Source organism: Camelus bactrianus, chromosome 34 (assembly GCF_048773025.1).
Source record: "Camelus bactrianus isolate YW-2024 breed Bactrian camel chromosome 34, ASM4877302v1, whole genome shotgun sequence".
Classification (NCBI taxonomy): Eukaryota; Metazoa; Chordata; class Mammalia; order Artiodactyla; family Camelidae; genus Camelus; species Camelus bactrianus.
In genome coordinates this window covers 23,524,615-23,540,178 of record NC_133572.1, presented here as the reverse complement: position 1 = coordinate 23,540,178, position 15,564 = coordinate 23,524,615, and positions in this window count along the sequence as shown.

The window sequence follows — 15,564 nt, the reverse complement described above, 5'->3', positions numbered from 1 at the left end:
TCCATTCCATACATATATATGGGGAGGTACTAGCTACAACTAGGTTTTACAGTGAAAAATGCAGGAACTTCAAACTGGCACTAGGAAACAGACTGAGAAACAGAGAAAAAGTGTCTCCTGCAACCCGTTCCCTTGGTGCTAGATGAACGAACGTCTCTGTACATGCTCATTTCTGAGAGATAATTGTGTGTGAAAGCCGTCCTTCACCTAGCTTGTTGGGAACACAAAGTTTCTTTTCAGTTGCAAACTCCATTCCATACATATATATGGGGAGGTACTAGCCCCAACTCGGTTTTACAGTGAAAACTGCAGGAACTTCAAACCGGCACTAGGAAACAGACTTAGAAAGCAGAGAAATAATGTCTCCTGCAACCCGTTCCCTTGGTGCTAGATGAACGAAAGACTCTCGACTTTCTCAGTTCTGAGAGATAAGTGTGTGTGAAAGCCGTCCTTCACCTAGCTTGTTGGGAACACAAAGTTTCTTTTCAGTTGCAAACTCCATTCCATACATATATATGGGGAGGTACTAGCCCCAACTCGGTTTTACAGTGAAAACTGCAGGAACTTCAAACCGGCACTAGGAAACAGACTGAGAAAGCAGAGAAAAAATGTCTCCTGCAACCCGTTCCCTTGGTGCTAGATGAACGAACGACTCTCGACTTTCTCAGTTCTGAGAGATAATTCTGTGTGAAAGCCGACCTTTAACTAGCTTGTTGGGAACACAAAGTTTCTTTTCAGTTGCAAACTCCATTCCTTAAATATATATGGGGAGGTACTAGCCTCAACTCGGGTTTACAGTGAAAACTGCAGGAAATTCAAACCGGCACTAGGAAACAGACTGAGAAAGCAGAGAAAAAATGTCTCCTGCAACCCGTTCCCTTGGTGCTAGATGAACGAACGTCTCTGTACATGCTCATTTCTGAGAGATAAGTGTGTGTGAAAGCCGTCCTTCACCTAGCTTGTTGGGAACACAAAGTTTCTTTTCAGTTGCAAACTCCATTCCATACATATATATGGGGTGGTACTAGCCCCAAATCGGTTTTACAGTGAAAACTGCAGGAACTTCAAACCGGCACTAGGAAACAGACTGAGAAAGCAGAGAAATAATGTCTCCTGCAACCCGTTCCCTTGGTGCTAGAAGAACGAACGACTCTCGAATTTCTCAGTTCTGAGAGATAAGTGTGTGTGAAAGCCGTCCTTCACCTAGCTTGTTGGGAACACAAAGTTTCTTTTCAGCTGCAAACTCCATTGCATACATATATATGGGGAGGTACTAGCCCCAACTCTGTTTTACAGTGAAAACTGCAGGAACTTCAAACCGGCACTAGGAAACAGACTGAGAAAGCAGAGAAAAAATATCTCCTGCAACCCGTTCCCTTGGTGCTAGATGAATGAACGACTCTCGACTTTTTCAGTTCTGAGAGATAATTCTGTGTGAAAGCCGTCCTTCACATAGCTTGTTGGGAACACAAAGTTTCTTTTCAGTTGCAAACTCCATTCCATACATATATATGGGGAGGTACTAGCCTCAACTCGGTTTTACAGTGAAAACTGCAGGAACTTCAAACCGGCACTAGGAAAAAGACTGAGAAAGCAGAGAAAAGATATCTCCTGCAACCCGTTCTCTTGGTGCTAGATGAACGAACGTCTCTCTACTTGCACAGTTCTGAGAGATAAGTGTGTTAAATCCGTCCTTCACCTAGCTTGTTGGGAACACAAAGTTTCTTTTCAGTTGCAAACTCCATTCCATACATATATATGGGGAGTTACTAGCTCCAACTCGGTTTTACAGTGAAAACTGCAGGAACTTCAAACCGGCACTAGGAAACAGACTGAGAAAGCAGAGAAAAAGTGTCTCCTGCAACCCGTTCCCTTGGTGCTAGATGAACGAACGTCTCTCCACTTGCTCAGTTCTGAGAGATAAGTGTGTGTGAAAGCCGTCCTTCACCAAGCTTATTGGGAACACAAAGTTTCTTTTCAGTTGCAAACTTCATTCCATACATATATATGGGGAGGTACTACCCCCAACTCGGTTTTACAGTGAAAACTGCAGGAACTTCAAACCGGCACTAGGAAACAGACTGAGAAAGCAGAGAAAAACTGTATCCTGCAACCCGTTCCCTTGGTGCTAGATGAACGAACGACTCTCGACTTGCTCAGTTCTGAGAGATAAGTGTGTGTGAAAGCCGTCCTTCACCTAGCTTGTTGGGAACACAAAGTTTCTTTTCAGTTGCAAACTCCATTCCATACATATATATGGGTAGGTACTAGCCCCAACTCGGTTTTACAGTGAAAACTGCAGGAACTTCAAACCGGCACTAGGAAACAGACTGAGAAAGCAGAGAAATAATGTCTCCTGCAACCGGTTCCCTTGGTGCTAGATGAACGAATGACTCTCGACTTTCTCAGTTCTGAGAGATAAGTGTGTGTGAAAGCCGTCCTTCACCTAGCTTGTTGGGAACACAAAGTTTCTTTTCAGTTGCAAACTCCATTGCATACATATATATGGGGAGGTACTAGCCCCAACTCGGTTTTACAGTGAAAACTGCAGGAACTTCAAACCGGCACTAGGAAACAGACTGAGAAAGCAGAGAAAAAATGTCTCTTTCAACCCGTTCCCTTGGTGCTAGATGAACGAACGACTCTCGACTTTCTCAGTTCTGAGAGATAATTCTGTGTGAAAGCCGTCCTTCACCTAGCTTGTTGGGAACACAAAGTTTCTTTTCAGTTGCAAACTCCATTCCATAAATATATATGGGGAGGTACTAGCCTCAACTCGGTTTTACAGTGAAAACTGCAGGAAATTCAAACCGGCACTAGGAAACAGACTGAGAAAGCAGAGAAAAAATGTCTCCTGCAACCCGTTCCCTTGGTGCTAGATGAACGAACGTCTCTCCACTTGCAAAGTTCTGAGAGATAAGTGTGTTAAATCCGTCCTTCAACTAGCTTGTTGGGAACACAAAGTTTCTTTTCTGTTGCAAACTCCATTGCATAGATATATATGGGGAGGTACTAGCCCCAACTCGGTTTGACAGTGAAAACTGCATTAACTTCAAACAGTCACTAAGAAACAGACTGAGAAAGCAGAGAAAAAGTGTCTCCTGCAACCCGTTCCCTTGGTGTTAGATGAACGAACGTCTCTCTACTTGCTCAGTTCTGAGAGATAAGTGTGTGTGAAAGCCGTCCTTCACCTAGCTTGTTGGGAACACAAAGTTTCTTTTCAGTTGCAAACTCCATTCCATACATATATATGGGGAGGTACTAGCCCCAACTCGGTTTTACAGTGAAAACTGCAGGAACATCAAACCGGCACTAGGAAACAGACTGAGAAAGCAGAGAAAAAATGTCTCCTGCAACCCGTTCCCTTGGTGCTAGATGAACGAACGACTCTCCACTTTCTCAGTTCTGAGAGATAAGTGTGTGTGAAAGCCGTCCTTCACCTAGCTTGTTGGGAACACAAAGTTTCTTTTCAGTTGCAAACTCCATTCCATACATATATATGGGGAGTTACTAGCTCCAACTCGGTTTTACAGTGAAAACTGCAGGAACTTCAAACAGGCACTAGGAAACAGACTGAGAAAGCAGAGAAAAAGTGTCTCCTGCAACCCGTTCCCTTGGTGCTAGATGAACGAACGTCTCTCCACTTGCTCAGTTCTCAGAGATAAGTGTGTGTGAAAGCCGCCCTTCACCTAGCTTGTTGGGAACACAAAGTTTCTTTTCAGTTGCAAACTCCATTCCATACATTTATATGGGGAGGTACTACCCCCAACTAGGTTTTACAGTGAAAACTGCAGGAAATTCAAACCGGCACTAGGAAACAGACTGAGAAAGCAGAGAAAAAATGTCTCCTGCAACCCGTTCCCTTGGTGCTAGATGAAAGAACGACTCTCGACTTGCTCAGTTCTGAGAGATAAGTGTGTGTGAAAGCCGTCCTTCACCTAGCTTGTTGGGAACACAAAGTTTCTTTTCAGTTGCAAACTCCATTCCATCCATATTTATGGGGAGGTACTAGCTCCAACTCGGTTTTACAGTGAAAACTGCAGGAACTTCAAACCGACACTAGGAAACAGACTGAGAAACAGAGAAAAAGTGTCTCCTGCAACCCGTTTCCTTGGTGCTAGATGAACGAACGTCTCTCCACTTGCTCAGTTCTGAGAGATATGTGTGTGTGAAAGCCGTCTTTCACCTAGCTTGTTGGGAACAGAAAGTTTCTTTTCAGTTGCAAACTCCATTCCATATATATATATGGGTAGGTACTAGCTCCAACACGGTTTGACAGTGAAAACTGCATTAACTTCAAACCGGCACTAGGAAACAGACTGAGAAAGCAGAGAAAAAGTGTCTCCTGCAACCCGTTCCCTTGGTGCTAGATGAACGAACGTCTCTGTACATGCTCATTTCTGAGAGATAAGTGTGTGTGAAAGCCGTCCTTCACCTAGCTTTTTGGGAACACAAATTTTCTTTTCAGTTGCAAACTCCATTCCATACATATATATGGGGAGGTACTAGCTCCAACTCTGTTTTACCGAGAAAACTGCAGGAACTTTCAACTGGCACTAGGAAACAGACTGAGAAAGCAGAGAAAATGTGTCTCCTGCAACCCGTTCCATTTGTGCTAGATGAACGAACGTCTCTCCACTTGCTCATTTCTGAGAGATAATTGTGTGTGAAAGCCGTCCTTCACCTAGCTTGTTGAGAACACAAAGTTTCTTTTCAGTTGCAAACTCCATTCAATACATATATATGGGGAGGTACTAGCTCCAACTCGGTTTTACAGTGAAAACTGCAGGAACTTCAAACCGGCACTAGGAAACAGACTGAGAAAGCAGAGAAAAAGTGTCTCCTGCAACCCGTTCCCTTGGTGCTAGATGAACGAACGTCTCTCCACTTGCTCAGTTCTGAGAGATAAGTGTGTTAAATCCGTCCTTCACCTAGCTTGTTGGGAACACAAAGTTTCTTTTCAGTTGCAAACTCCATTCCATACATATATATGGGTAGGTACTAGCTCCAACACGGTTTGACAGTGAAAACTGCATTAACTTCAAACCGTCACTAAGAAACAGACTGAGGAAGCAGAGAAAAAGTGTCTCCTGCAACCCGTTCCCTTGGTGCTAGATGAACGAACGTCTCTCCACTTGCTCAGTTCTGAGAGATAAGTGTGTGTGAAAGCCGTCCTTCACATAGCTTGTTTGGAACACAAAGTTTCTTTTCAGTTGCAAACTCCATTCCATACATATATAACGGGGGGTACTAGCCCCAACTCGGTTTTACAGAGAAAACTGCAGGAACTTCAAACCGGCACTAGGAAACAGACTGAGAAAGCAGAGAAAAAATGTCTCCTGCAACCCGTTCCCTTGGTGCTAGATGAACGAACGACTCTCGACTTTCTTAGTTCTGAGAGATATGTGTGTGTGAAAGCCGCCCTTCACCTAGCTTGTTGGGAACACAAAGTTTCTTTTCAGTTGCAAACTCCATTCCATACATATATATGGGGAGTTACTAGCTCCAACTCGGTTTTACAGTGAAAACTGCAGGAACTTCAAACCGGCACCAAGAAACAGACTGAGAAAGCAGAGAAAAAGTGTCTCCTGCAACCCGTTCCCTTGGTGCTAGATGAACGAACGTCTCTCCACTTGCTCAGTTCTGAGAGATAAGTGTGTGTGAAAGCCGTCCTTCACCTAGCTTTTTGGGAACACAAAGTTTCTTTTCAGTTGCAAACTCCATTCCATACATATATATGGGGAAGTATTACCCCCAACTCGGTTTTACAGTGAAAACTGCAGGAACTTCAAACCGGCACTAGGAAACAGACTGAGAAAGCAGAGAAAAAATGTCTCCTGCAACCCGTTCCCTTGGTGCTAGATGAACGAACGACTCTCGACTTGCTCAGTTCTGAGAGATAAGAGGGTGTGAAAGCCGTCCTTCACCTAGCTTGTTGGGAACACAAAGTTTCTTTTCAGTTGCAAACTCCATTCCATATATATATATGGGGAGGTACTAGCTCCAACTAGGTTTTACAGTGAAAAATGCAGGAACTTCAAACTGGCACTAGGAAACAGACTGAGAAACAGAGAAAAAGTGTCTCCTGCAACCCGTTCCCTTGGTGCTAGATGAACGAACGTCTCTGTACATGCTCATTTCTGAGAGATAAGTGTGTGTGAAAGCCGTCCTTCACCTAGCTTGTTGGGAACACAAAGTTTCTTTTCAGTTGCAAACTCCATTCCATACATATATATGGGGAGTTACTAGCCCCAACTCGGTTTTACAGTGAAAACTGCAGGAATTTCAAACCGGCACTAGGAAACAGACTGAGAAAGCAGAGAAATAATGTCTCCTGCAACCCGTTCCCTTGGTGCTAGATGAACGAAAGACTCTCGACTTTCTCAGTTCTGAGAGATAAGTGTGTGTGAAAGCCGTCCTTCACCTAGCTTGTTGGGAACACAAAGTTTCTTTTCAGTTGCAAACTCCATTGCATACATATATATGGGGAGGTACTAGCCCCAACTCGATTTTACAGTGAAAACTGCAGGAACTTCAAACCGGCACTAGGAAACAGACTGAGAAAGCAGAGAAAAAATGTCTCCATCAACCCGTTCCCTTGGTGCTAGATGAATGAACGACTCTCGACTTTCTCAGTTCTGAGAGATAATTCTGTGTGAAAGCCGTCCTTCACCTAGCTTGTTGGGAACACAAAGTTTCTTTTCAGTTGCAAACTCCATTCCATACATATATATGGGGAGGTACTAGCCTCAACTCGGTTTTACAGTGAAAACTGCAGGAACTTCAAACCGGCACTAGGAAACAGACTGAGAAAGCAGAGAAAAAATGTCTCATGCAACCCGTTCCCTTGGTGCTAGATGAACGAACGTCTCTCAACTTGCACATTTCTGAGAGATAAGTGTGTTAAATCCGTCCTTCAACTAGCTTGTTGGGAACACAAAGTTTCTTTTCAGTTGCAAACTCCATTCCATACATATATATGGGTAGGTACTAGCTCCAACACGGTTTGACAGTGAAAACTGCATTAACTTCAAACAGTCACTAAGAAACAGACTGAGAAAACAGAGAAAAAGTGTCTCCTGCAACCCGTTCCCTTGGTGTTAGATGAACGAAAGTCTCTCCACTTGCTCAGTTCTGAGAGATAAGTGTGTGTGAAAGCCGTCCTTCAACTAGCTTGTTGGGAACACAAAGTTTCTTTTCAGTTGCAAACTCCATTCCATACATATATATGGGGAGGTACTAGCCCCAACTCGGTTTTACAGTGAAAACTGCAGGAACTTAAAACCGGCACTAGGAAACAGACTGAGAAAGCAGAGAAAAAATGTCTCCTGCAACCCGTTCCCTTGGTGCTAGATGAACGAACGACTCTCGACTTTCTCAGTTCTGAGAGATAAGTGTGTGTGAAAGCCGTCCTTCACCTAGCTTTTTGGGAACACAAAGTTTCTTTTCAGTTGCAAACTCCATTCCATACATATATATGGGGAGGTACTAGCTCCAACTCTGTTTTACCGAGAAAACTGCAGGAACTTTCAACTGGCACTAGGAAACAGACTGAGAAAGCAGAGAAAATGTGTCTCCTGCAACCCGTTCCATTTGTGCTAGATGAACGAACGTCTCTCCACTTGCTCATTTCTGAGAGATAATTGTGTGTGAAAGCCGTCCTTCACCTAGCTTGTTGAGAACACAAAGTTTCTTTTCAGTTGCAAACTCCATTCAATACATATATATGGGGAGGTACTAGCTCCAACTCGGTTTTACAGTGAAAACTGCAGGAACTTCAAACCGGCACTAGGAAACAGACTGAGAAAGCAGAGAAAAAGTGTCTCCTGCAACCCGTTCCCTTGGTGCTAGATGAACGAACGTCTCTCCACTTGCTCAGTTCTGAGAGATAAGTGTGTGTGAAAGCCGTCCTTCACATAGCTTGTTTGGAACACAAAGTTTCTTTTCAGTTGCAAACTCCATTCCATACATATATAACGGGGGGTACTAGCCCCAACTCGGTTTTACAGAGAAAACTGCAGGAACTTCAAACCGGCACTAGGAAACAGACTGAGAAAGCAGAGAAAAAATGTCTCCTGCAACCCGTTCCCTTGGTGCTAGATGAACGAACGACTCTCGACTTTCTTAGTTCTGAGAGATATGTGTGTGTGAAAGCCGCCCTTCACCTAGCTTGTTGGGAACACAAAGTTTCTTTTCAGTTGCAAACTCCATTCCATACATATATATGGGGAGTTACTAGCTCCAACTCGGTTTTACAGTGAAAACTGCAGGAACTTCAAACCGGCACCAAGAAACAGACTGAGAAAGCAGAGAAAAAGTGTCTCCTGCAACCCGTTCCCTTGGTGCTAGATGAACGAACGTCTCTCCACTTGCTCAGTTCTGAGAGATAAGTGTGTGTGAAAGCCGTCCTTCACCTAGCTTTTTGGGAACACAAAGTTTCTTTTCAGTTGCAAACTCCATTCCATACATATATATGGGGAAGTATTACCCCCAACTCGGTTTTACAGTGAAAACTGCAGGAACTTCAAACCGGCACTAGGAAACAGACTGAGAAAGCAGAGAAAAAATGTCTCCTGCAACCCGTTCCCTTGGTGCTAGATGAACGAACGACTCTCGACTTGCTCAGTTCTGAGAGATAAGAGGGTGTGAAAGCCGTCCTTCAACTAGCTTGTTGGGAACACAAAGTTTCTTTTCAGTTGCAAACTCCATTCCATATATATATATGGGGAGGTACTAGCTCCAACTAGGTTTTACAGTGAAAAATGCAGGAACTTCAAACTGGCACTAGGAAACAGACTGAGAAACAGAGAAAAAGTGTCTCCTGCAACCCGTTCCCTTGGTGCTAGATGAACGAACGTCTCTGTACATGCTCATTTCTGAGAGATAAGTGTGTGTGAAAGCCGTCCTTCACCTAGCTTGTTGGGAACACAAAGTTTCTTTTCAGTTGCAAACTCCATTCCATACATATATATGGGGAGTTACTAGCCCCAACTCGGTTTTACAGTGAAAACTGCAGGAATTTCAAACCGGCACTAGGAAACAGACTGAGAAAGCAGAGAAATAATGTCTCCTGCAACCCGTTCCCTTGGTGCTAGATGAACGAAAGACTCTCGACTTTCTCAGTTCTGAGAGATAAGTGTGTGTGAAAGCCGTCCTTCACCTAGCTTGTTGGGAACACAAAGTTTCTTTTCAGTTGCAAACTCCATTGCATACATATATATGGGGAGGTACTAGCCCCAACTCGATTTTACAGTGAAAACTGCAGGAACTTCAAACCGGCACTAGGAAACAGACTGAGAAAGCAGAGAAAAAATATCTCCATCAACCCGTTCCCTTGGTGCTAGATGAATGAACGACTCTCGACTTTCTCAGTTCTGAGAGATAATTCTGTGTGAAAGCCGTCCTTCACCTAGCTTGTTGGGAACACAAAGTTTCTTTTCAGTTGCAAACTCCATTCCATACATATATATGGGGAGGTACTAGCCTCAACTCGGTTTTACAGTGAAAACTGCAGGAACTTCAAACCGGCACTAGGAAACAGACTGAGAAAGCAGAGAAAAAATGTCTCCTGCAACCCGTTCCCTTGGTGCTAGATGAACGAACGTCTCTCAACTTGCACATTTCTGAGAGATAAGTGTGTTAAATCCGTCCTTCAACTAGCTTGTTGGGAACACAAAGTTTCTTTTCAGTTGCAAACTCCATTCCATACATATATATGGGTAGGTACTAGCTCCAACACGGTTTGACAGTGAAAACTGCATTAACTTCAAACAGTCACTAAGAAACAGACTGAGAAAACAGAGAAAAAGTGTCTCCTGCAACCCGTTCCCTTGGTGTTAGATGAACGAAAGTCTCTCCACTTGCTCAGTTCTGAGAGATAAGTGTGTGTGAAAGCCGTCCTTCACCTAGCTTGTTGGGAACACAAAGTTTCTTTTCAGTTGCAAACTCCATTCCATACATATATATGGGGAGGTACTAGCCCCAACTCGGTTTTACAGTGAAAACTGCAGGAACTTAAAACCGGCACTAGGAAACAGACTGAGAAAGCAGAGAAAAAATGTCTCCTGCAACCCGTTCCCTTGGTGCTAGATGAACGAACGACTCTCGACTTTCTCAGTTCTGAGAGATAAGTGTGTGTGAAAGCCGTCCTTCACCTAGCTTTTTGGGAACACAAAGTTTCTTTTCAGTTGCAAACTCCATTCCATACATATATATGGGGAGGTACTACCCCCAACTCGGTTTTACAGTGAAAACTGCAGGAAATTCAAACCGGCACTAGGAAACAGACTGAGAAAGCAGAGAAAAAATGTCTCCTGCAACCCGTTCCCTTGGTGCTAGATGAACGAACGTCTCTCCACTTGCCCAGTTCTGAGAGATATGTGTGTGTGAAAGCCCTCCTTCACCTAGCTTGTTGGGAACACAAAGTTTCTTTTCAGTTGCAAGCTCCATTCCATACATATATATGGGGAGGTACTAGCTCCAACACGGTTTTACAGTGAAAACTGCAGGAACTTCAAATCGGCACTAGGAAACATACTGAGAAAGCAGAGAAAATGTGTCTCCTGCAACCCGTTCCCTTGGTGCTAGATGAACGAACGTCTCTCCACTTGCTCAGTTCTGAGAGATAAGAGTGTGTGAAAGCCGTCCTTCACCTAGTTTGTTGGGAACACAAATTTTCTTTTCAGTTGCTAACTCCATTCCATACATACATGTGGGGCGGTACTAGCTCTAACACGGTTTTACAGTGAAAACTGCAGGAACTTCAAACCGGCACTAGGAAACAGACTGAGAAAGCAGAGAAAAAGTGTCTCCTGTAACCCGTATTCTTGGTGCTAGATGAACGAACGTCTCTCCACTTGCTCAGTTCTGAGAGATAAGTGTGAGTGAAAGCCGTACTTCAACTTGCTTGTTGGGAACACAAAGTTTCTTTTCAGTTGCAAACTCCATTCCATATATATATATGGGTAGGTACTAGCTCCAACACGGTTTGACAGTGAAAACTGCATTAACTTCAAACCGGCAATAGGAAACAGACTGAGGAAGCAGAGAAAAAGTGTCTCCTGCAACCCGTTCCCTTGGTGCTAGATGAACGAACGTCTCTGTACATGCTCATTTCTGAGAGATAAGTGTGTGTGAAAGCCGTCCTTCACCTAGCTTTTTGGGAACACAAATTTTCTTTTCAGTTGCAAACTCCATTCCATACATATATATGGGGAGGTACTAGCTCCAACTCTGTTTTACCGAGAAAACTGCAGGAACTTCCAACAGGCACAAGGAAACAGACTGAGAAAGCAGAGGAAATGTGACTCCTGCAACCCGTTCCATTTGTGCTAGATGAACGAAAGTCTCTCCACTTGCTCATTTCTGAGAGATAATTGTGTGTGAAAGCCGTCCTTCACCTAGCTTGTTGAGAACACAAAGTTTCTTTTCAGTTGCAAACTCCATTCCATACATATATATGGGGAGGTACTAGCTCCAACTCGGTTTTAGAGTGAAAACTTCAGGAACTTCAAACCGGCACTAGGAAACAGACTGAGAAAGCAGAGAAAAAATGTCTCCTGCAACCCGTTCCCTTGGTGCTAGATGAACGAACGTCTCTCCACTTGCTCAGTTCTGAGAGATAAGAGTGTGTGAAAGCCGTCCTTCACCTAGCTTGTTGGGAACACAAAATTTCTTTTCAGTTGCAAACTCCATTCCATACATATATATGGGGAGGTACTAGCACCAACTCGGTTTTAAAGTGAAAACGGCAGGAACTTCTAAGAGGCACTAGGAAACAGACTGAGAAAGCAGAGAAAAAGTGTCTCCTGCAACCCGTTCCCTTGGTGCTAGCTGAACGAACGTCTCTCCACTTGCACACTTCTCAGAAATAAGTGTGTGTGAAAGCCGTCCTTCACCTTGCTTGTTGGTAACACAAAGTTTCTTTTCAGTTGCAAACTCCATTCCATACATATATATGGGGAGTTACTAGCTCCAACTCTGTTTTACAGTGAAAACTGCAGGAACTTCAAAGCGGCACTAGGAAACAGACTGAGAAAGCAGAGAAAAAATATCTCCTGCAACCCGTTCCCTTGGTGCTAGATGAACGAACGTCTCTCTACTTGCACAGTTCTGAGAGATAAGTGTGTTAAATCCGTCCTTCAACTAGCTTGTTGGGAACACAAAGTTTCTTTTCAGTTGCAAACTCCATTCCATACATATACATGGGGAGTTACTAGCTCCAACTCTGTTTTACAGTGAAAACTGCAGGAACTTCAAACCGGCACTAGGAAAAAGACTGAGAAAGCAGAGAAAAAATATCTCCTGCAACCCGTTCCCTTGGTGCTAGATGAACGAACGTCTCTCTACTTGCACAGTTCTGAGAGATAAGTGTGTTAAATCCGTCCTTCAACTAGCTTGTTGGGAACACAAAGTTTCTTTTCAGTTGCAAACTCCATTCCATACATATATATGGGTAGGTACTAGCTCCAACACGGTTTTACAGTGAAAACTGCATTAACTTCAAACCGTCACTAAGAAACAGACTGAGAAAGCAGAGAAAAAGTGTCTCCTGCAACCCGTTCCCTTGGTGTTAGATGAACGAACGTCTCTCCACTTGCTCAGTTCTGAGAGATAAGTGTGTGTGTGAAAGCCATCCTTCACCTAGCTTGTTGGGAACACAAAGTTTCTTTTCAGTTGCAAACTCCATTCCATACATATATATGGGGAGGTACTAGCCCCAACTCGGTTTTACAGTGAAAACTGCAGGAACTTCAAACCGGCACTAGGAAACAGACTGAGAAAGCAGAGAAAAAATGTCTCCTGCAACCCGTTCCCTTGGTGCTAGATGAACGAACGACTCTCGACTTTCTCAGTTCTGAGAGATAAGTGTGTGTGAAAGCCGTCCTTCACCTAGCTTTTTGGGAACACAAAGTTTCTTTTCAGTTGCAAACTCCATTCCATACATATATATGGGGAGTTACTAGCTCCAACTCGGTTTTACAGTGAAAACTGCAGGAACTTCAAACCGGCACTAGGAAACAGACTGAGAAAGCAGAGAAAAAGTGTCTCCTGCAACCCGTTCCCTTGGTGCTAGATGAACGAACGTCTCTCCACTTGCTCAGTTCTGAGAGATAAGTGTGTTAAATCCGTCCTTCAACTAGCTTGTTGGGAACACAAAGTTTCTTTTCAGTTGCAAACTACATTCCATACATATATATGGGTAGGTACTAGCTCCAACACGGTTTGACAGTGAAAACTGCATTAACTTCAAACCGTCACAAAGAAACAGACTGAGGAAGCAGAGCAAAAGTGTCTCCTGCAACCCGTTCCCTTGGTGCTAGATGAACGAACGACTCTCGACTTGCTCAGTTCTGAGAGATAAGTGTGTGTGAAAGCCGTCCTTCACCTAGCTTGTTGGGAACACAAAGTTTCTTTTCAGTTGCAAACTCCATTCCATACATATATATGGGGAGGTACTAGCTCCAACTAGGTTTTACAGTAAAAAATGCAGGAACTTCAAACTGGCACTAGGAAACAGACTGAGAAACAGAGAAAAAGTGTCTCCTGCAAACCGTTCCCTTGGTGCTAGATGAAAGAACGTCTCTGTACATGCTCATTTCTGAGAGATAAGTGTGTGTGAAAGCCGTCCTTCACATAGCTTGTTGGGAAAACAAAGTTTCTTTTCAGTTGCAAACTCCATTCCATACATATATATGGGGAGGTACTAGCCCCAACTCGGTTTTACAGTGAAAACTGCAGGAACTTCAAACCGGCACTAGGAAACAGACTGAGAAAGCAGAGAAAAAATGTCTCCTTCAACCCGTTCCCTTGGTGCTAGATGAACGAATGACTCTCGACTTTCTCAGTTCTGAGAGATAATTCTGTGTGAAAGCCGTCCTTCACCTAGCTTGTTGGGAACACAAAGTTTCTTTTCAGTTGCAAACTCCATTGCATAGATATATATGGGGAGGTACACGCCCCAACTCGGTTTGACAGTGAAAACTGCATTAACTTCAAACAGTCACTAAGAAACAGACTGAGAAAGTAGAGAAAAAGTGTCTCCTGCAACCCGTTCCCTTGGTGTTAGATGAACGAACGTCTCTCTACTTGCTCAGTTCTGAGAGATAAGTGTGTGTGAAAGCCGTCCTTCACCTAGCTTGTTGGGAACACAAAGTTTCTTTTCAGTTGCAAACTCCATTCCATACATATATATGGGGAGGTACTAGCCCCAACTCGGTTTTACAGTGAAAACTGCAGGAACTTCAAACCGGCACTAGGAAACAGACTGAGAAAGCAGAGAAAAAATGTCTCCTGCAACCCGTTCCCTTGGTGCTAGATGAACGAACGACTCTCGACTTGCTCAGTTCTGAGAGATAAGTGTGTGTGAAAGCCGTCCTTCACCTAGCTTGTTGGGAACACAAAGTTTCTTTTCAGTTGCAAACTCCATTCCATACATATTTATGGGGAGGTACTAGCTCCAACTCGGTTTTACAGTGAAAACTGCAGGAACTTCAAACCGACACTAGGAAACAGACTGAGAAACAGAGAAAAAGTGTCTCCTGCAACCCGTTTCTTGGTGCTAGATGAACGAACGTCTCTCCACTTGCTCAGTTCTGAGAGATATGTGTGTGTGAAAGCCGTCCTTCACCTAGCTTGTTGGGAACACAAAGTTTCTTTTCAGTTGCAAACTCCATTCCATACATATATATGGAGAGGTACTAGCTCCAACACGGTTTTACAGTGAAAACTGCAGGAACTTCAAATCGGCACTAGGAAACACACTGAGAAAGCAGAGAAAATGTGTCTCCTGCAAACCGTTCCCTTGGTGCTAGATGAACGAACGTCTCTCCACTTGCTCAGTTCTGAGAGATAAGAGTGTGTGAAAGCCGTCCTTCACCTAGCTTTTTGGGAACACAAATTTTCTTTTCAGTTGCAAACTCCATTCCATACATATATATGGGGAGGTACTAGCTCCAACTCTGTTTTACCGAGAAAACTGCAGGAACTTCCAACTGGCACTAGGAAACAGACTGAGAAAGCAGAGAAAATGTGTCTACTGCAACCCGTTCCATTTGTGCTAGATGAACGAACGTCTCTCCACTTGCTCATTTCTGAGAGATAATTGTGTGTGAAAGCCGTCCTTCACCTAGCTTGTTGAGAACACAAAGTTTCTTTTCAGTTGCAAACTCCATTCAATACATATATATGGGGAGGTACTAGCTCCAACTCGGTTTTACAGTGAAAACTGCAGGAACTTCAAACCGGCACTAGGAAACAGACTGAGAAAGCAGAGAAAAAGTGTCTCCTGCAACCCGTTCCCTTGGTGCTAGATGAACGAACGTCTCTCCACTTGCTCAGTTCTGAGAGATAAGTGTGTTAAATACGTCCTTCAAATAGCTTGTTGGGAACACAAAGATTCTTTTCAGTTGCAAACTCCATTCCATACATATATATGGGTAGGTACTAGCTCCAACACGGTTTGACTGTGAAAACTGCATTAACTTCAAACCGTCACTAAGAAACAGACTGAGGAAGCAGAGAAAAAGTGTCTCCTGCAACCCGTTCCCTTGGTGCTAGATGAAC